This window comes from Protopterus annectens, chromosome 10.part0 (genome assembly GCF_019279795.1).
Source record: "Protopterus annectens isolate FY-2018-M chromosome 10.part0, PAN1.0, whole genome shotgun sequence".
NCBI lineage: Eukaryota > Metazoa > Chordata > Ceratodontiformes > Protopteridae > Protopterus > Protopterus annectens.
Window position 1 is genome coordinate 905,604,017 of NC_056744.1, and position 17,793 is coordinate 905,621,809.

The following is a 17,793-nucleotide window of genomic DNA, read 5'->3' on the forward strand; positions in this document are numbered from 1 at the left end:
ATTTTTTGTTAAATGTTGAATTCACTGTGTATCTATGTTAAACACTTTCCATGGTATGCCTTCCTCATTACCTATCTACTCAAATGTGGAGACATGCATTCTAACCTTGGCCCATCCTTTAATCCTAACCACAAGAGTTTGTGTCTTTCGGCTTTTCCCGGTTAGGGGTCACCACAGCCGAACTAATCTACTGCTAATGATTGGCAGTAGATTTTTACATGCTGAGTTGCCAGCCCTGATGCACAACCTTCAACGAAGGTACACCCACTCACGCATGTCTCCACACAGAAGACGCTCTAGCTGAGAATCGAACAAGACAACATCTTACTGTAAGGCGACAAATATTTAAACATGCTTACTCTTAATCTTAGAAGTATATGTAATAAAATAGCCCCACTGCATGCCTGGATTAATCAAAATAAACCTGACATACTAGCCCTTACTGAAACATGGCTGTGCCCCAATGTAAAAGACAAAGAAATAATATCTCCAGACTTTGCAATAACCAGAAGAGATAGCTCTAAAAAAAGGGGGGAGGGATAACACTTCTATATCCCTCTACACTGAACATCACGCCCTACACCAGTAATATACCCATCTTTTCCAGTGCTGAGGTACTAATCTCCTTTTTGAACCTCAATATATCAAAAATAATTTGCACAATAGTAATATATATACCACCAGGTAACAATATACCAGTGCTGGAAAATATTTTATCCTGGACATACCAAACAATAAACCTTGAAACAATAATCGTAGGAGACATAAATATAGATTGGCAAACCATAGCTTTTGACTCCCCAACAAATGGTATAAATCTGTATGTTTTTTCTCAGCTTATCAATGCTCCAACAAGATTCAGCAAAGATCTTACCTGCCAATCCACCTTAGACTGGATTCTAGTATCCCACCCTGCCAATTGCCCCTCTTCTGGTACACTGTCCAGCTCCCTGAGCAATCATCTATCAGCTTATTCCCTTAGAAGAATCTTCCAACAGCTAAGAGTACACACTATAAAGTCAGTTAGAAACTCAACAAATTTTTGTCATACAAAAATATTTAGAGAAACTACATCATAAGACAATGATAAATTTAGAGAAGCTCAAACAATGTTCTTATTCAATGAAGCCAGAAATCAGAAAAGAATAGCAAGTAGAACTAAAAAGATCATAAAACTAATCAAATAATGGAAATATGCATTCTAGATATGTGAAAGAAAGTATCAGACTTAGAAGGGATATTAGAAGCATCTACATTATACTTTCATAAAGTTAATACCCAAAAGGAAATACTAGAACCTCAAGACGTATTAAAGTCTTTCTTTAGAAAACATATTAAAACCAAAGTAACAGATAAGCATATAAGATCAATAGACAAACAAATAACCATGACTGAAGTCACAAATTAAAACTTTAAAGACAAACAAAGCACTTGTCATAGATAATATGATTCCAGAAATGTTCAAATTATTAACCAAATAAACTCTGATGTCAATATTAAAAGTGTTTACATTAGTAAAGGAAAGCAAAAATATTCCTCCTTCTTGGAAATATACAAAAATATCTCCTATTTTGAAACCAGATAAAAATACAAAGAAATGTTCATCTTACAGACCTTTATCTTTACTAAATGTTGATTATAAAGATGTTACAGCAATACATGCTACTTCTGCCATTATTAATAGATGAAGATCAAACTGGCTTTATGAAAGACAGAAATACATATGATAACATTAAAAAAATTATATATTTAAGTTATTACAGTAATCATACAAAAAATAACATAAATATAGTCAGTTTAGACATAAATAGTGCCTTTGATTCTATCCACTGGGATTATCTATGGTCAGTTCTAGAAGAATATGTATTTTTTCAAAAATTCACACTATTAATTAAATCACTTTATAATATATCCTTCCATATATAAAGTTTGGATCATGCTTTTCTAAACCCTTAGAAATTACTAACGGCACAAAACAGGGATGCCCCTTGTCTCAATTTTTATTTGCCTTTGTAATCAAACCTTTTGCAAATTATATTCAAATGGGTAAGAATATTAAGGGTATGCAAATTGACAATAGTCTGGAAATGAAGGTACAGTAGTTTGCAGATGATATTTTGTTAACCTTAAAGGATGATAACACCTCTCTAAAAACTCTATTAAATTTAATTGAATATTTCCAGAAACTCTTGGGCCTTAAATTTAATGAAAATAAGACAGAGATATTACTTATAAATACTAATAAGAAAGACATATAGATAAGGATTTTTCTGAATATATAGCTGTTGACAATAAGATAAAATAGGGGTTACATTAACAGATGAACTAGAAACCAATAAACTACTCTAATACTCTAAATAACATTAAAACACTCATTCAAAAATGGAATAAATAATTTTTACAATGGAGAGCAGGCATTATACAATTAAAGTGATTATTTTTCAAAAAATATTATACTTCATACAATCTTTTTCTATACCTCCTTCTAAATCTTACATAAAACAATTTAATAAACTAATAGTAAACTTCTTATAGTATATCAATAAACCCAGAATAGCTCTGAATCATCACTTAAATGACTGTGAAGCAGGAAGAACCAGATATAGAAATATATGTACTGTCATCTAGTATAAAAACAATATCTTTATGGGTAAATAATGCCTATTCTACCAGATGGAAACACATACATGAAAATATATCGCTACAATCAGGTCTTACATTACCATCACAATATGCTAAGTAGGTTTCAAATAACCTTCTTTGGATGATGAGAGAACATTTTATAGAAAACAAACAGAAACATGTAAGTTCTAATTTTATAAAAAACATATTAAAAGGATATAAAATCCTTATAAATAGGAACCCCAACATAAAAGCTTGGCCATTCTTGCTATATCCTATTCCGTGCATGTAAAATAACATAAAAACGTTTGATATAGATATAATCAAGACTCTTAGAAAGCATGGACGGACTTATTGGCATCAGTTACTAGACTCTGGAAAAGTTTTAACAATGGAACAAATGAACAATTTTGGTGTAGGTAATGATCTATGGCTAAGCATACAAGACATAAGACAATACATTTTAAACAGAACAGAGACAATGTAATTATCAATCAGACAAAATATACCTAAACTTATAGAACACTTGTTTTTTTGCATCCACACAAGCTGTTCATAGAAAAGGTTACTTATCAAACATCTATAAAATAATTAAGAAAATGAAATCATATCATACAGAGAATCTGTGACACTGCTATAAAACAATAAATAACCAAATGCCAAATGACAATGACAAGAAAGTAATGCTTCTTTCCACAAAGCAACATCTCTTTCATTGCAATGGAAACTGTCCACATGGAAATTCATTCATAGGTCATTTATAACACCACATTAAATGGAAATAACATTTAAACAAAATACAGGGTGTTGGAGATGTAAAAGGAACTTGACAGCAGATTGGAGGCATATGTTTTATGATTGTCATTTACTTAAACCATTTTGGGATAACATTAATTTTGTCTTGCAGATAGTCTTTAATGATAATTTTCATTTGTCTAAATCTTTGATCCTGTTTAATGTTTCCATACCCCAGTGTGTTGCTAGAACAAAGTTTTCACTTTTATAGCAAGCAAAACCATTACTACAAATTAGAAAAGCAAGACTTTGCCCACATTTAAGGAGTACAGAAACATTGTATTAAATGTATCATGAATGGAAATTAGAACAATTAGAATGAGAACAGAAAGAACCACATCTTATTACAACTCATGTTAGAAAGTGAATGAAATAATGGAGACAGATGACTCATTTAATAGAATGAAGTTTTAAATGTAAAAATGTGTAACATTTTTAAATGTAGAAACCTTTGTAAATATTTTGTTTAGATTTATAGTTGTTGATTGTATATAGTTGTTAATCTGTATACATTATGTTTTATATTGCAAAGTTATGAAATTACATTCATTTTCTAAAATCAATATAAATATTTAAGCAAAAAAAATCTGTTATTTAAATAATTTTGATGTCAATACAATAATCATGTCCATAATGCTCTTTTACCACCTGTTTTTTTTTTTGTAATTCTTCCCTTTCCCTTTCCCCTTGGTTTGCGTGGTATTGTGTCACTTCCAAGTCTGTTTGTTCTGTAAATGGTTCAAGGGAAAAGGACCCTGGTTATGTTCTTGAGGAGAATCTGTGACAACTTGAGCATAACTGACCCATTTGTTGTCATCTGATCTTTCACCATCCGATTCCACCCTCAACAAACCACTCTGGACCTTGTTACCCGTCACCTGGTTAAAATTAGATTAGCTTCACTAGTTTGCTTGCCTGACAAAGCCGGCTTTTCATTATTGCCTTTGCTGTTGTCACACACTTGTTCGGAAACTGTAACAGTAGGTTCCCCACCGGGAACTGTATTAGATAAGTCAACAGGTTTTTCAACAAAAATGTATGCCCGGTAACCATTATTATATAGGAAAAACTATAAGAGTTTTAAAGAAGAGGATTTATGAGCACAATTTGGCTATAAAAAACAAGGACTTTTCAAATTATTTGGCAAAGCATGCTTCTACATGTGCAGACTTCAAAAAGTTTGAGTTTTTTGTCATAGAAAAGATAGACAAGATTGTGTATGGAGGTGATTTGAACAACATTTTAGAATGTAAAGAAGCTTTTTGGCAGTTATTATTAGGAGCCGATGATGTACCAGGACTAAATGAGTCCATTAATCTTAAATGTTTTTTAAAGAATAGATAATTTATAACAAAATGTAAAAAAATGTTTTAGATACATCAGTATATAGTATATATGTATGTATTTTTTTAATACAAGTTAATATTTCAGTTTTCATGTATACACAAAACATATTTTTGTTTGATGAGGTCATTTCCTGTAAGATTTGATATAAAAGGAAGCAAGGGTTAGACAGATGTTTTTTCTGAAGAAGTTCACTAAATAAATTGTGAATGAAAGCGCTAAACAATTTGTTTCCAAGTGGTCATTGGATTTACATCTAAACTTCAGTTTCTTAAACAGAAATCTTACTATTAACAAATCAGAAGAAATTAATTTAAAGACATTTCCTTAGTTATTTGATTCCTTGTTAATTTCTTCAAGAAATTACAGATGGAGCAGTGGTGCAGCAGTTGCATTGTTGCCTCACAGCAAGAGGTTTTCCAGTTCACTTCTCGGCTAGGGTACCTTCTGTGCGAAGTCTGTATGTCCTCCCTGCATTCATGTGGGTTTCCTCCAGGTGCTCCGGTTTCCTCCCAAATTATAAAGACATGCATCTGGAGTGTTTCTGCCCAGGCGTCCGCTGAAAATTATCTTTGTTCTAAGTTGGACTTTCCCAGTAAACAAATGTTAATTAAATAACTAGCCCTGTTCTCTGCAAGATGTCCTTGTACCATAGCACAATACACAGTTGTACCTAAGCTATTAAATACGTGAAGGGAAACTGGAATTAGTGATTTGACTGTTAAGCTAGTAAGGAGGACATAGTCAAGTCAATGAGTGATTAACAATTCTCAATGTGAATATGCATGTAGATGGAAACAAAGTCATGAAAGGATGGAGATATAGATTAATGGTGGTAGCGTTATATTTGGTATATAATACTATATTGTTGTGCCTATTACAGAAGATGTTAATGTGCCTGTATAGGATGTGCTGGGTAGAGAATGTGATAGGTAGGATAATGAGGGAAATGGAAACAGGCAAATATTAGTGTATTCAACCCCTAAAATGTATTGCCATGATTATGATGCTATGAAATGAACCTTAACTCATTGTAATGGTAACAGTTCTGTGTACAGCTTTCCAATAGTATGTATGTCTGTATGTATGTATGTATGTATGTATGTATGTATGTATGTATATATATGTAAAAATATGCTTGTACTTGATGCTTATTACCCTAAAAATATAGCTGTCAGTTGTCTCTCTCTCTCTCTTAAAGAGGAAACCATGATGGGACTTTCAGTATGTTGCCATTTTGAGTGGAATTAAAACTGCATCATACCCATGAAATCCTGAGATTGGTGTCATTACTGAGCAGCACTGCTCAGAGTCTGCTACAAAAGCTGATTGACTTACAATAACCACATTTAAATGGAAAACTAGTATTCAGAGCAAGAAGCATGCCAAACAGCTGAGGAGATGGCACAGAGATCAGGGTAAACCATTTTATTTATTTAGTTAGTTAGTTAGTTAGTTAGTTAGTTATTTGAAATTTGATATTTTACTACCAGCAAAGTCTGACTGGACATAAATCCCATTTTCAGTGGAGGCCTGGAGATAAAAGCTCCAAAAGGCATAATACAAATTGTGTGTGTGCATGTGTGTGTGTGTGTGTGTGTGTGTGTGTGTGTGTGTGTGTTTATATATATATATATATATATATATATATATATATATATATATATATGTGTGTGTGTGTGTGTGTGTGTGTGTGTGTGTGTTTGTGTGCACATGCAATATTGGAATCATACAAGTAGTAAAAGAAGTTACAATAAATTAAACAATTTCTACCAAAAAATTGCAGGTTTGCGTCAAAATAAAATTGTTTTACCAATGTTTCAACCAAATGCTCCCAAATAATCACAATTTAATGGAAAATGGTCAAACCTGCCCCCCCCCCAAAACATTTGACTTTGTGAAGCTATTTGTCTGATGATCTTGGACGCAGAAGTGTTTATGCTTTTAAATAACATCATAGTTTGATAAGGAAAGCAAATAAATAATGGTAAACACTTTATTTTATGCCATGGGCAAAGGAATGCAAGCCATTTACAGTTCATTTTCATTTTCTGGGGTCTCGAGTACTACTCATGAGTCAGTAATAGGTTTGCTTAATGGATATTTTGTGCCAGAAAGCAATGCTATTCTTTAAAGGGCATGCTTTCATGGGTGTGTTTAAGTTAAAGGGAAATTTATGGAAGTGTTTGTCAGGCACTTGTAACAGCTGTCTGAATACTGTGAGCTTTATCAGATAAGAAAATGGGCAAATTACAATTAAAAAGTGATTTGGTTGGCTGATACTGAAGTAGACCAAATATTTTTTGCTGGAACTGAATTTAAAATTGTAAATGTTAATTCAGATTACCAGACAGGCCGAACTAATAAAGAGACAAAATGTTAATAGAAGTACAGCAAATTATGTGGGTGAGCTAAAATACAGAGAAAATGGCAAATTCAACAAAAAGTTTGATTGTGGTCGAAGTAAGCAAGTGCATGAGAAGTAGGGAGAATACAAGTTTGGCGAATGCATGAGATGTAACTGTTCATGTACCGGAATCAAAGCAGTGTGCTGCACATTGGAGAACTGATGCAATATGTAAAGGTGAGCTAGATAAGGAAATAGCTACTGAGAATAAAACTATGAAAGGAGTTCAGAAAAAGAAGTTATGTACCTACCATAACATTCCACGTTAGTTGTCTCCTCTCGCCTTCTTTCTTGCTGGTTGGGTTCGGAGCCGATCCTCAGCTCCGACTCAGCCATCTTCTAAAGCTCGAGAGCTACAAACTGGCTCGAGGCCTCCCCATATCCCATGATGCCTGGCACTAGATACCCAGATCTCGTTTGGTAAGACTAACAGCAGACAAAATAATGAAGGAATCCTATCCTTATCATACATAAGCCCAACTATAAAGACCACTAGGTAGAGTGGGATAGCCAGAGAAGGCTCAGCCTGAGCAATATTATAGAGAAAACACTTCTCGGTCTAGTAGGATAGGGGGATGGAGGGGGGGACGCAAGAAAGAAGGTAAGAGGAGACAACTAACATGGAACGTTATGGTAGGTACAAAACTTCTTTATGTTAAGTTGTCTATCTCGCCTTCATTCTTGCTGGTTGGAACAGCGTCCCTAGCACCTAATATCCTGGGTGGCTCAATGGAACAGACTCTTCAGAACAGTGGAACCAAAATCAGCTCTGCTCCTGGAAATCACGTCCAACTTATAATGCGAGATGAAAGTATGAGGGTTTGCCCACGTAGCTGCTGCACAAATAGATTCTATGGGCAACCTAGCCTGAAAAGCAACCGACGTGGCTAATGCTCTGGTGGAGTGCCCTTTTGGTTTAACAGGCAATTGTTTATTCCTCAGCTGATAGATAAAAGTAATGATAGAAGTCAGCCACCTGGATAAAGTTACTTTTGATACTGGTATACCTTGTTTGCCCTCTGCATAAGAGAGGAAAAGCTGATCCGATTTTCTGAAGGCCTTAGTCCTGTGCAAATAAAAATGCAGTTGTCTGTGAACATCTAACTGATGTAACTTATATTCCGCCCTGTTGGAATGGTTGGGAAAAAACACAGGAAGGTCAATGGACTGATTCAAGTTGTTCTCAGAAAAGACCTTAGGAAGGAAGGATGGATTAGTCCTAAGAGCAACCCTGTCTTTGTGGAACACTAGGTAGGGGGGACGTGTACAAAGAGCCTGCAGCTTGGAAACTCGTCTGGCTGAAGTGATTGCTACCAGAAAAAGTGTTTTCCACAATAAAAACTTCAACGAACAGGAAGCTGCCGGTTCGAAGGGGGGCAACATTAGAGAGGCTAGAATCAAATTCAGATCCCACGGGGGTGGAGGATCTCTAACCGGGGGCCTGAGCAGAGTGGTTCCTTTGAGGAAGGCCTTACAAAGCTTATGAGACATTATACTACTTTCTGAAAGGCCAATGTGAAAATTTGAGATTGTGGCTAACTGCACTCTAATTGTAGCCAAAGCGGAGCCAGCATGAAAAAGCTCCATGAGGAATTCCAAGATGTGGTGAACAGGGGCTGAAAAAGGATCTATATTCTTACCCTCTGCCCAGAAAGAAAAACGTTTCCACTTACTAACATAAGTTTTTCTAGTGGTAGACTTGTGCGATGATAAAATGATTTCACGCACTGATTGGGAGATATCCGGAAGTCTGGCTAGGGTTGGAAGTGGAGCAACCAAGCTGTGAGCTTGAGAGATTGTAGGGCATGATGCAGCCCACACGATTGATGGATCAGAAGGTCTGGAATTGGTTCTAGAGTCCAAGGCTGCTCGATAAGATAATGAGCGGAAACCATATTTGTCGAGGCCAGTATGGGGCAATGAGGATCATTTTGCAACCCAATACGGTAGCTTTCTGTATCAGCTTGGGAATTAGAGGAAACTGGGAAAATGCATATAGAAGTCCCTGAGGCCAATCATGGACTAGACTGTCTCTGGGGGAATACTCTGGATGTGGAAGGAGAGAGAAGAAGTTGCTGCACTTACTGTTGAAGGGGGTGGCAAAGAGGTCGCAGCAAGGTTGCTCCCATTTGCAGAAGATTTGGTCTGCCACTACTTGATTCAGAGACCACTCGTGAGGCATCAGAATAGCTCTGCTCAGCCTGTCTGCTATGACGTTGGATTTCCCAGGGATATGTGTTGCAGTCAGAAACCATTGGGAAGAGATCGCCCATTGCCAGAGTCTGAGTGCTTCTTGACATAGGGGGTAGGACCTGGTTCCGCCCTGCTTGTTGATGTACCATTCAACTGACATATTGCCTGTTTGAATTGCAACTGTCCTGGTAGGAAGAGAGTCCTGAAGAGCTTGCAACGCTAAAAGCATGGCTCTCATCTTGTCCTGACCCAGGAAGGGTAAAATGGACTGTAGAAATGACCATCCAAAATTTGGTTCTTTGTACAGACCTGTTTAGTCTGCTGAGATCCAAAATGGGTCTCCAGTCCCCTGTCTTTTTTGGTACCAAAAAGAACCTTGAGTAAATTCTGGATCCTTGCTGGTCTGCTGGGACTTGCTCGATGGCCATTTTTCTTAGCAGTTTTGCAACTTTCTGAACTGCTTGATCCCTTAGATTGGGTGGAACATCTGGAAGGGACTTGTTCGGCAAGAATGGTGTGTGAACGAAGGGAATTTTGTAACCTCCGGATATAACAGACTGTACCCATTTGTCTTGTGTTATGTCTTGCCAGGCTCTTGGGTACAGTGATAATCTTCCCCCGACTGCCTCCAGAGGTTGACAGCCGGGCAACCCTTCAGGGATGCTGGAAGGGCTTGTCAGAGAAAGATTCTCTGCTGCCCTGATTTTGTGGACCCCCACTGCCACGAAGGCGGCATCTGTTATTGTTCCCTCCTCTGCCCCTGGAGGGGAAACTCACCATGTGTGTCAGGCAAGGCTCCCTGGGATTTCCGGAACAACATCTTTCCACTCTTCTGACCCTTGGGATATGGTCTGGAAGGAGTGGAAAAACAGACCCTTACAGCAGAGAGAGTCTTGCCTTCCTGTTCACACCTGGTAAGGGTGTCCTTCACCTGAGATCCAAAGAGAGAGGAACCATCAAAGGGGGGGGGTTGGTGAAAGACGCTCTGAAAGGTTCCACAAAGTTACAAAGCCGCATCCAAGCGTGTCCTCAGAGCAACGCCTGTGCCTGCGGCTCTACTCGCCCCATCGGCTGCATAAGAAATGAGCCTCATGGAGGAGTTAACCACTGAATTAAGAGTCGCCAGCTGGGAGGCAACCTTGGCCTGGGCCCCCTCAGCTCATGGATCTTAAAGGGTATCTCCAAGCTCTTTAAGGAGATCCCTCTGTAGATGGGTAAAGTGGCACAAGTAATTCAGAGACTTTATGGTAAAAGTCGCTGAAGAAAACATTCGCTTCCCATATCTGTCCATTGTCCTAGACTCCTTGTTAGGGAGATGAACAGATGAAGAAGTATCAGCCAACTCCTTCTTCGTGGCCACCGCTACCACCATGGCATCAACGGGGACACCTTTTGTCAAAAATTGCTTGTCCTGTGGTGCAGTAATGAATTTTGCTCGTCTTCTTGGGGTCGGCTCCACTGTGCCTGGAGCTGATCACACCTTCCAGGGCCACTACAGACATCAGTGGGTCAAAAGGTGGAGACACCCAGGGGGTGGAAGGTCGGGATCCAAACGCGTCCAGGAATACCGACTCATCCTCGGAAGGGCTTAGGGCAGTCCAGTTCCCCCTCTGTCTAAACATCTCAAGAATGTCTGAGAAGGAGACATCTTCAGAGGGGGACCCTTCCGAATCCTCTAAGTTGGTATCTGATGTGACAGACTCAGGGGAGTCAACATGCTTCCTCTTGCATTTCCTCTTACGAGGTGGCTCCTCTGAATGATCAGGGGAGGCCTCGGAAGAGGAAGATACACCCAAAGGGGTGTCCTGGGGCACTGGATCCCCATGCTTGGGGTCTGGAAAAGAGGCAGAGGCTGACGCAGGCACCATAGGGAGAGGAGCCGAGGGGGTCGATTGTGGTACTGGCTCAGTGGCCAGAACACTCCTCATCACCTCGAAGGCATCCCAATCAGAACGGAGAGAGGGGATCCGGTTCAGAAGAAATCAGAACCCCCTCTGCACCAAGGGGGAAGGCTCCTAGGCCGATGTGGGAGCTGAACTCTCCTGAGCCGAGGCACCAAGGGGGAGAGTGGGGTCGGACAAGGGTCCGATGCCACTTGCCTCCTCGGAGCCGACAAGAGAGTCCCGGCACCCAGATCCCTCCAAGGACGGAACCATGGAAGTGATCGGAGCTGACGACGGAACCGAAGGAGCAGGTATCGGAGCCGACGGTTCCATGACTCGAACCCCCATGAACTCTGGCTCCAAGCTCAAAGGGTGAGTCGGAGGAGGAATATCTGCAGATGTGGACGGAGCTGACCCCTGGTGAGGGGGGCTGGACAACATTTTAGCCAGGGCCTGCGATTTTAGCAGTCTGCTGACCACTCTTTCCTAGTCATGGTCCGAAAGTCTTGAGGACCGAGAAGAGTGGGATGAGCAGAGGCGATCTCGGAGCCGAGCGTATCAACTCCAGAGAGGGAGACCTGGACCTTTTTCGACTCTCAGAAGGCTCCGAAGAGCGTATCAGATCTGACTGGGAGGGAGGAGCATCGGTTCTAGCCGGAGCCGAAATGGAAGGTACAGATTCACCCAATGACGGCTTCGAACTGGGAGCTGACAGTTTAGGTGCCTTGGAAGATTTCACAGGCTGAGCCTTAGCCGGTGAATCTTGAGGTTTAAGTAAACCTCTAAGGATCAATTTATTTTTGCACTCCTGCAGGACTCTTGGACTGAACGCATGGCAAATGGAGCAAGAGTCTTGCAGGTGCACGGCGCCCAGACAATAAACACAAGAAGTGTGACCATCTGTCAGAGACATCTTCTGACAGCATGAGTCACACTTCTTGAATCTGGACGGCTTAGGATCCTTGGGCATATTGACAGGCAAGCCCAAAGGAAAAACACACTCACACAAATGTTAAGGTACTAACACAACAACAATACACTACAAGTTGCCAGAACCGACAGTACTATAATAAGTATAGCCAAACTAACTAACAGTGATAATAAGAAAATATATATATTTTTTTTTTTAAAGAAATAGATAGAAAAGAAAAAGGTTATCCTCTAACTCAAATGGACACCTAGAGATAAGTTTATCCTCTAACGTAAATGGAAAACCTTAGAGGAAAAAGGGAGAAGTAGAAGGGGGAGGGGAAACTCTCTAAGTAAAACGAGTTTCTGAAGAGAAAAGACAAGGATTCAGCTACAAATACTTATACAAAATAAGGGAAATAACTAAACGATAATTCTACTCTAAATATTTACTAAATTGTGACAGAAAAAAGACAATATAGAAGTTTTATACGACCTGAGCCAGTAGAGCAACCTCGCAGCAGAAGTGGCAAACAAGATCTGGGTATCTAGCACCAGGCATCATGGGATATGGGGAGGCCTCAAGCCAGTTTGTAGCTCTCGAGCTTTAGAAGATGGCCGAGTCGGAGCCAAGGATCGGCTCCGAACCCAACCAGCAAGAATTAAGGCAAGACAGACAACTTAACATAGAATGTTCCTGTGTTTAAAGACTGCTATGCTAAATACTGACTAAGGCCTGTATATCAAACTACCAATACGTGGAACCCCAGTAAACTTTGAAATAGATAAAGGGACTGATTTTACTATAACATCACATGATACTTATAGAAACTTCTTGGATTTTACTGTAAAGTCACATGATACGTATAGAAACTTCTTGAAGTGTCATAGTTACGTATAGCAGAAACAGAAATACATAAACATGCAGACAAATTCAAAGTGTATAGAAGGATTTGTAGCAATGACTGAGTGGAAGGAGTACAAGTATGAGTTTTGGATCTATATGCTAAATGGTCCATATCTGAACGATCTGTTCAGTAAAACTGTGGCATGCACATTGGACCTGATAGCTAGAATAAACAAAATGAATGTGGATGTGGGAGGTGCTGATCTTCTTAACTGAGAGCCAGTAAAGATGAAGTTTAAGCAGAATGCTGACCTATATGCCTTGATACTTTGTAAAATAAAGACTGAACTCAAACAAATGCAAGTAATTGGTTTGATAGGTAAGTGTAACTAGACCTACTGAATGGTGTGTGCCAATACTAGTAATTGTCAGAAAGAATGTAGCGATTAAAAAAAGTTAAATGATGCAGTCAAGAGCAGAGGTTCATGTCATCTATCCTTGAAGGTATTGCACATATGCTGATTGGTACTATAATGTTCTGCACATTAGACACTTTACATGTATTTTGACAGATATCTCTAGAGACATAATGAAAAGGTAACAACCTTTATTACTCCATTTGGAAGATTTTGTTTCAAAAAATTGCCATTGGGTATAACTCCACAACTAGCAAACTGTTGAAAGAGCATGAATGTGTTGTTCTCATCATGAATTTTATAGATTCATTGTTTCATTGATATTCTAAGGCCACTGAATCTTATGACCATTTAATGCCTTGCTAGTATCCTCGTTCAGGCAGCAACTCCTTACTTCAGGAGAGCCATATCGCTTAATTCCAGAATAAATTTGTGAATACCTGTCCAGTCAACTAGGTTATGTTTAAAACAAGATAGTGAGTTAACAAGCAGGAGATGTTTATTCTAAAGGTGTGGGAAGTGCCTTTCCTCCTTGTTTTATCTGTCAAGGAAGATTTAAGTCTTTGGTTCAAGTATTGGTGGAGATACTGGACTTGCAAAGATAAAAGAGGTCTATGGAAATTATGTCTCTAATTGCACAGCAAGTGAGCCAGAGATCTCCTCGCAAAACTCTATACAACATTGAATAAAGGGACAGAGCTTTCAGCCTTTCTTGGTAGCTCAAGGACTTTAGGCCTATGATTTTGTTGGTTAGGAACCTTTGGGATCTTTTCAATTATTTGATATGTTTAGTGAGATACAGCCCACAGATGGTGTTGTACTCAGTAATTAACCTGATCAATGCTGAGTTTAAGGGAATGATTACCTCTTTAGCCCTTAGCTGAGCTAAAAAAAGAATTCATGTCAACTGGTGTGATATAATGGTCAAATGAAAGGGAGATATCACTCCAAGTATCGTGGTTGCTATCTACATTTTTGTTTTGTAGTGGTGTGATGTCTATTCATTTAAGAGACCAGTTGGCATAATGGTTAAGGTCTTCGCCTCCCATGCACAAGGTACAAGGTTCTTTTCTGACTTCCGACCAATGCTTACTTGGAGTTTCCAGGTTCTACTTGTGTGTCCATGGGGTTTCTCTCACGTCTAAAAAACATGCTGAGTATTTCCATCTCAAACTCACCAATGAATGGAGTTGTGGACAGCAGCACAGACTCTACATGCTGCCCTATAGGGGGAAGAGTTGTACAGACCAACTGCTATGGGCATCTACTGTGGTGCACAATATCCTCAAGATAGGAGAACATGGATCACAGACTGCATGCCATGGCAGGGCTAGCCACTCAATGGTGTAAAATATGGCTCTAGGTGATTCGGTCATGTTGACTAATGTTGGCAAAATGGGCACCGACAGTTATTGGTGATAAGTGGGTTGAGGACCCGGCCTACTCTGACCTATGCTAGAGAATCTTGCTAATGGTGGGAGGGGTATATGTGCCCCTATTGGCTAGTGTGTGTCTGCCATAAAGCCCAGAAGCCCTGGGCCAATAAGCTACTGGCCAGATGGTGTCTAGTTGCCCAGTCTGGGTTACCTGGGATAGCTCTGTTGAGCGAAAGCTGGATGTAAAACCAACCAATCAGCCAAACATGAACTGAGAATTGCTACACTTAATGTAGGTTCTCTGACAGGATGCAGCTTGGAAGTGGATGACATTATGATATGGAGGAGGCTGTACATGTATCCAAGAGACAAGATGGAAGGCCACTACAGAAAAGCCACTTGGCTTGGGATCCAGACTCTACTACTCAGGAGGGGGACAGGCTAGAAATGTTGTAGGAATTGTGGTGAGAGAGAGGCTTCAGAAGGCAGTGAGGAATATCATCAGAATTAATGACAGACTCATGGCAATCAGACTCCAGTGTAATGATAGGGCAGTATTCATAATCTCAGCCTATGCCCCACAGCAGGGTTGTGATAGTGAAGAAAAGAGCACATTCAGGCAGCAGTTGCAGGACCTACTAGGTAAAACAGGACAACATGAATTGGTGCTGATGACAAGTGACTTGAATGCACATATCAAGGAGGCAGACATAACAGGATATGAGGACTGCCTGGGTCCACATGGGTGGGGCAACAGGAATAAAGAAGGACAAGCCATTCTAGACTTCTGTTTGGCAAATGGCTTGATAGTAGCCAACACATGGTTCAGAAAGAGAGAGAGTCACAAGATCACATACAAGAGTAGCCAACATGCAACTCAGGTAGACTTCCTCCTAGTCAGGAAAAGGCATTGGGGTAGAATCCATGATTGCAAAGTCATCCCCAGTGAAATGGTCAGCCCACAGCATAAACCACTAGTTGCCACAATCAGCTGCAAGCAGTGGTCAGAGAAGGCTCTAAGGTCAACAAAGACCCGGCTGAAGACTTGGAAGTTGACTGGAGAGAAAGTACAACAGAATTACATAGGGTTCCAGCAGCCCAAGAAGAGGAGGAAATAGGTGGAGTTGAGCAAGAATGGCAGCACCTAAAAACAGCATGTGTTAGGACTACAGAAAAGATATATATGTGGCTGAGCCAGGTATGGAAATAATCTACATAAGGAAAGCTGGTGGTGGAATGCAGAAGTCCAGGAAGTCACCAAAATAAAGAAGGAGTGCAGGAAGAAATGGGAGATAAAAAAGACTGACCAGGCTAGGAAGGACTATTAGTTGGCTAACAAAGAAGCTAAGAAAGAAGTTGCAATTGCAAAGAATAGGACATTGGAGGCACTGTACCAACTTCTGGAAAGTGACTCCGTAAGCGGCACAAAGAAACTATATCAGGTTGCAAGGCAAAGACAGAAAGATAAAGAAGACAGTCAGACATTCTTCACAAGGGATGCCAGCAACAACCTGCTCACCAGTCCACAGGACATCAAAGGCAGATGCAAGGAGTATTTCCAGAGCCTTCTGAATGAAGAAAATCCCACAGAAGCTGTACTGCACCAGAAACAACCTGCAATGAGAGAAGAAGAGGAGCCCATCCTAGAAGAAGTAAGAACAGCGAATGAAGTCAGGGAAAGCAGCAGGCTCAGATGAGGTCACAGCAGATATGATAAAGATGCGTGGTGAGATAGGGGAGAAATGGCCCTTGAGGGTACTAATGGCAGTGTAGAGAGAAAGGAGTATCCCAGATGACTGGAGAATTAGCATACTCGTGCTAGTGTACAAGAACAAAGGGGATATCCACAACTGTGGGCAGTACAGAGGCATCAAACTTCTATCACATTGCATAAAAGTTCTGGAGAGGGTGACTGATAAATGGATACACAGAGTAGTAGAAAGTAAGATGGGAAATGAGCAGTTTAGATTCCAATCAGGATGCAGCACAATAGACCCAATGTTTACAGTGAGACAGATACTTGAGAAGAAGCTAGAGATGAGGAGAGAGAGTCCAACTGGGCATTCCTAGACTTGGAGAAAGTATATGACAAGGTTCCAAGAAAGCTGATCTGGGCAGTACTGCAGTGGTTTGAAGTCCCAGAAACATTGATAGAATTAGTGCTGGCTATGTACAAGGAACCAATGATTTATGTATGAACCATGTATGGCCTCACACAGGGGTTCACAGTGGGAGTGGGTGTACACCAGGGTTCAGTTTTGAGCCCTCTGCTGTTCATATTGGTGATGGACATTACAAAACAGGTTAGAGGGGGACAGATCAGCAAAGTTTCTGTATGCAGACAATGTGGTATTACAGGATGACTCTGAACTAGAGCTTCAGCAAAGGATAGGAGAATGGAATGCAAAACTGAAGGCACATGGAATGAAACTATGCAAAGATGAAATGGCGGTAATGGCAGTAAATAGGGGAAATCAGAGGAAGCTGAGATAGAAGGGAAGATAGTGGAACAGGTAAACAGCTTCAAGTATCTGGGAGGGGTGGTTGAGGAGAAGGGAAGTCTGAATGAAGAGGTCAAATTTAGAATCAAAGGGGCTGCAGCCAACTGGCATAGAGTCTCAGGTGTAGTCTATGACAGAAGAATGCCAAAGAAGCTGAAAAGTAAGGTGTACAAGACAGTGGTGTGACCAGCGCTACTGTATGATGCAGAAACCTGGGCAGTAAAGGCAGAACAGTTGAAGAAACTTGAGATGATGGAAATGAAGTGCCTGAGAAGGGTGGTAGGATGCACACTGTGGGACAGACGAAGAAATGAGGACATAAGAACAGAAGACAAAGTAGTTCCAATTGCAGAAAAGATCAAAGAGAACAGATTATGGTGAGTTGGACACATGTGCAGAAAAGCAGAAGACAATCTGGTGAGGAAGATTTGGGACAAACAGGAAGAAGTAAGAAGAAGTGAGGACATCCAGCAAAGAGGTGGATGGATTGTGTGAAAGAA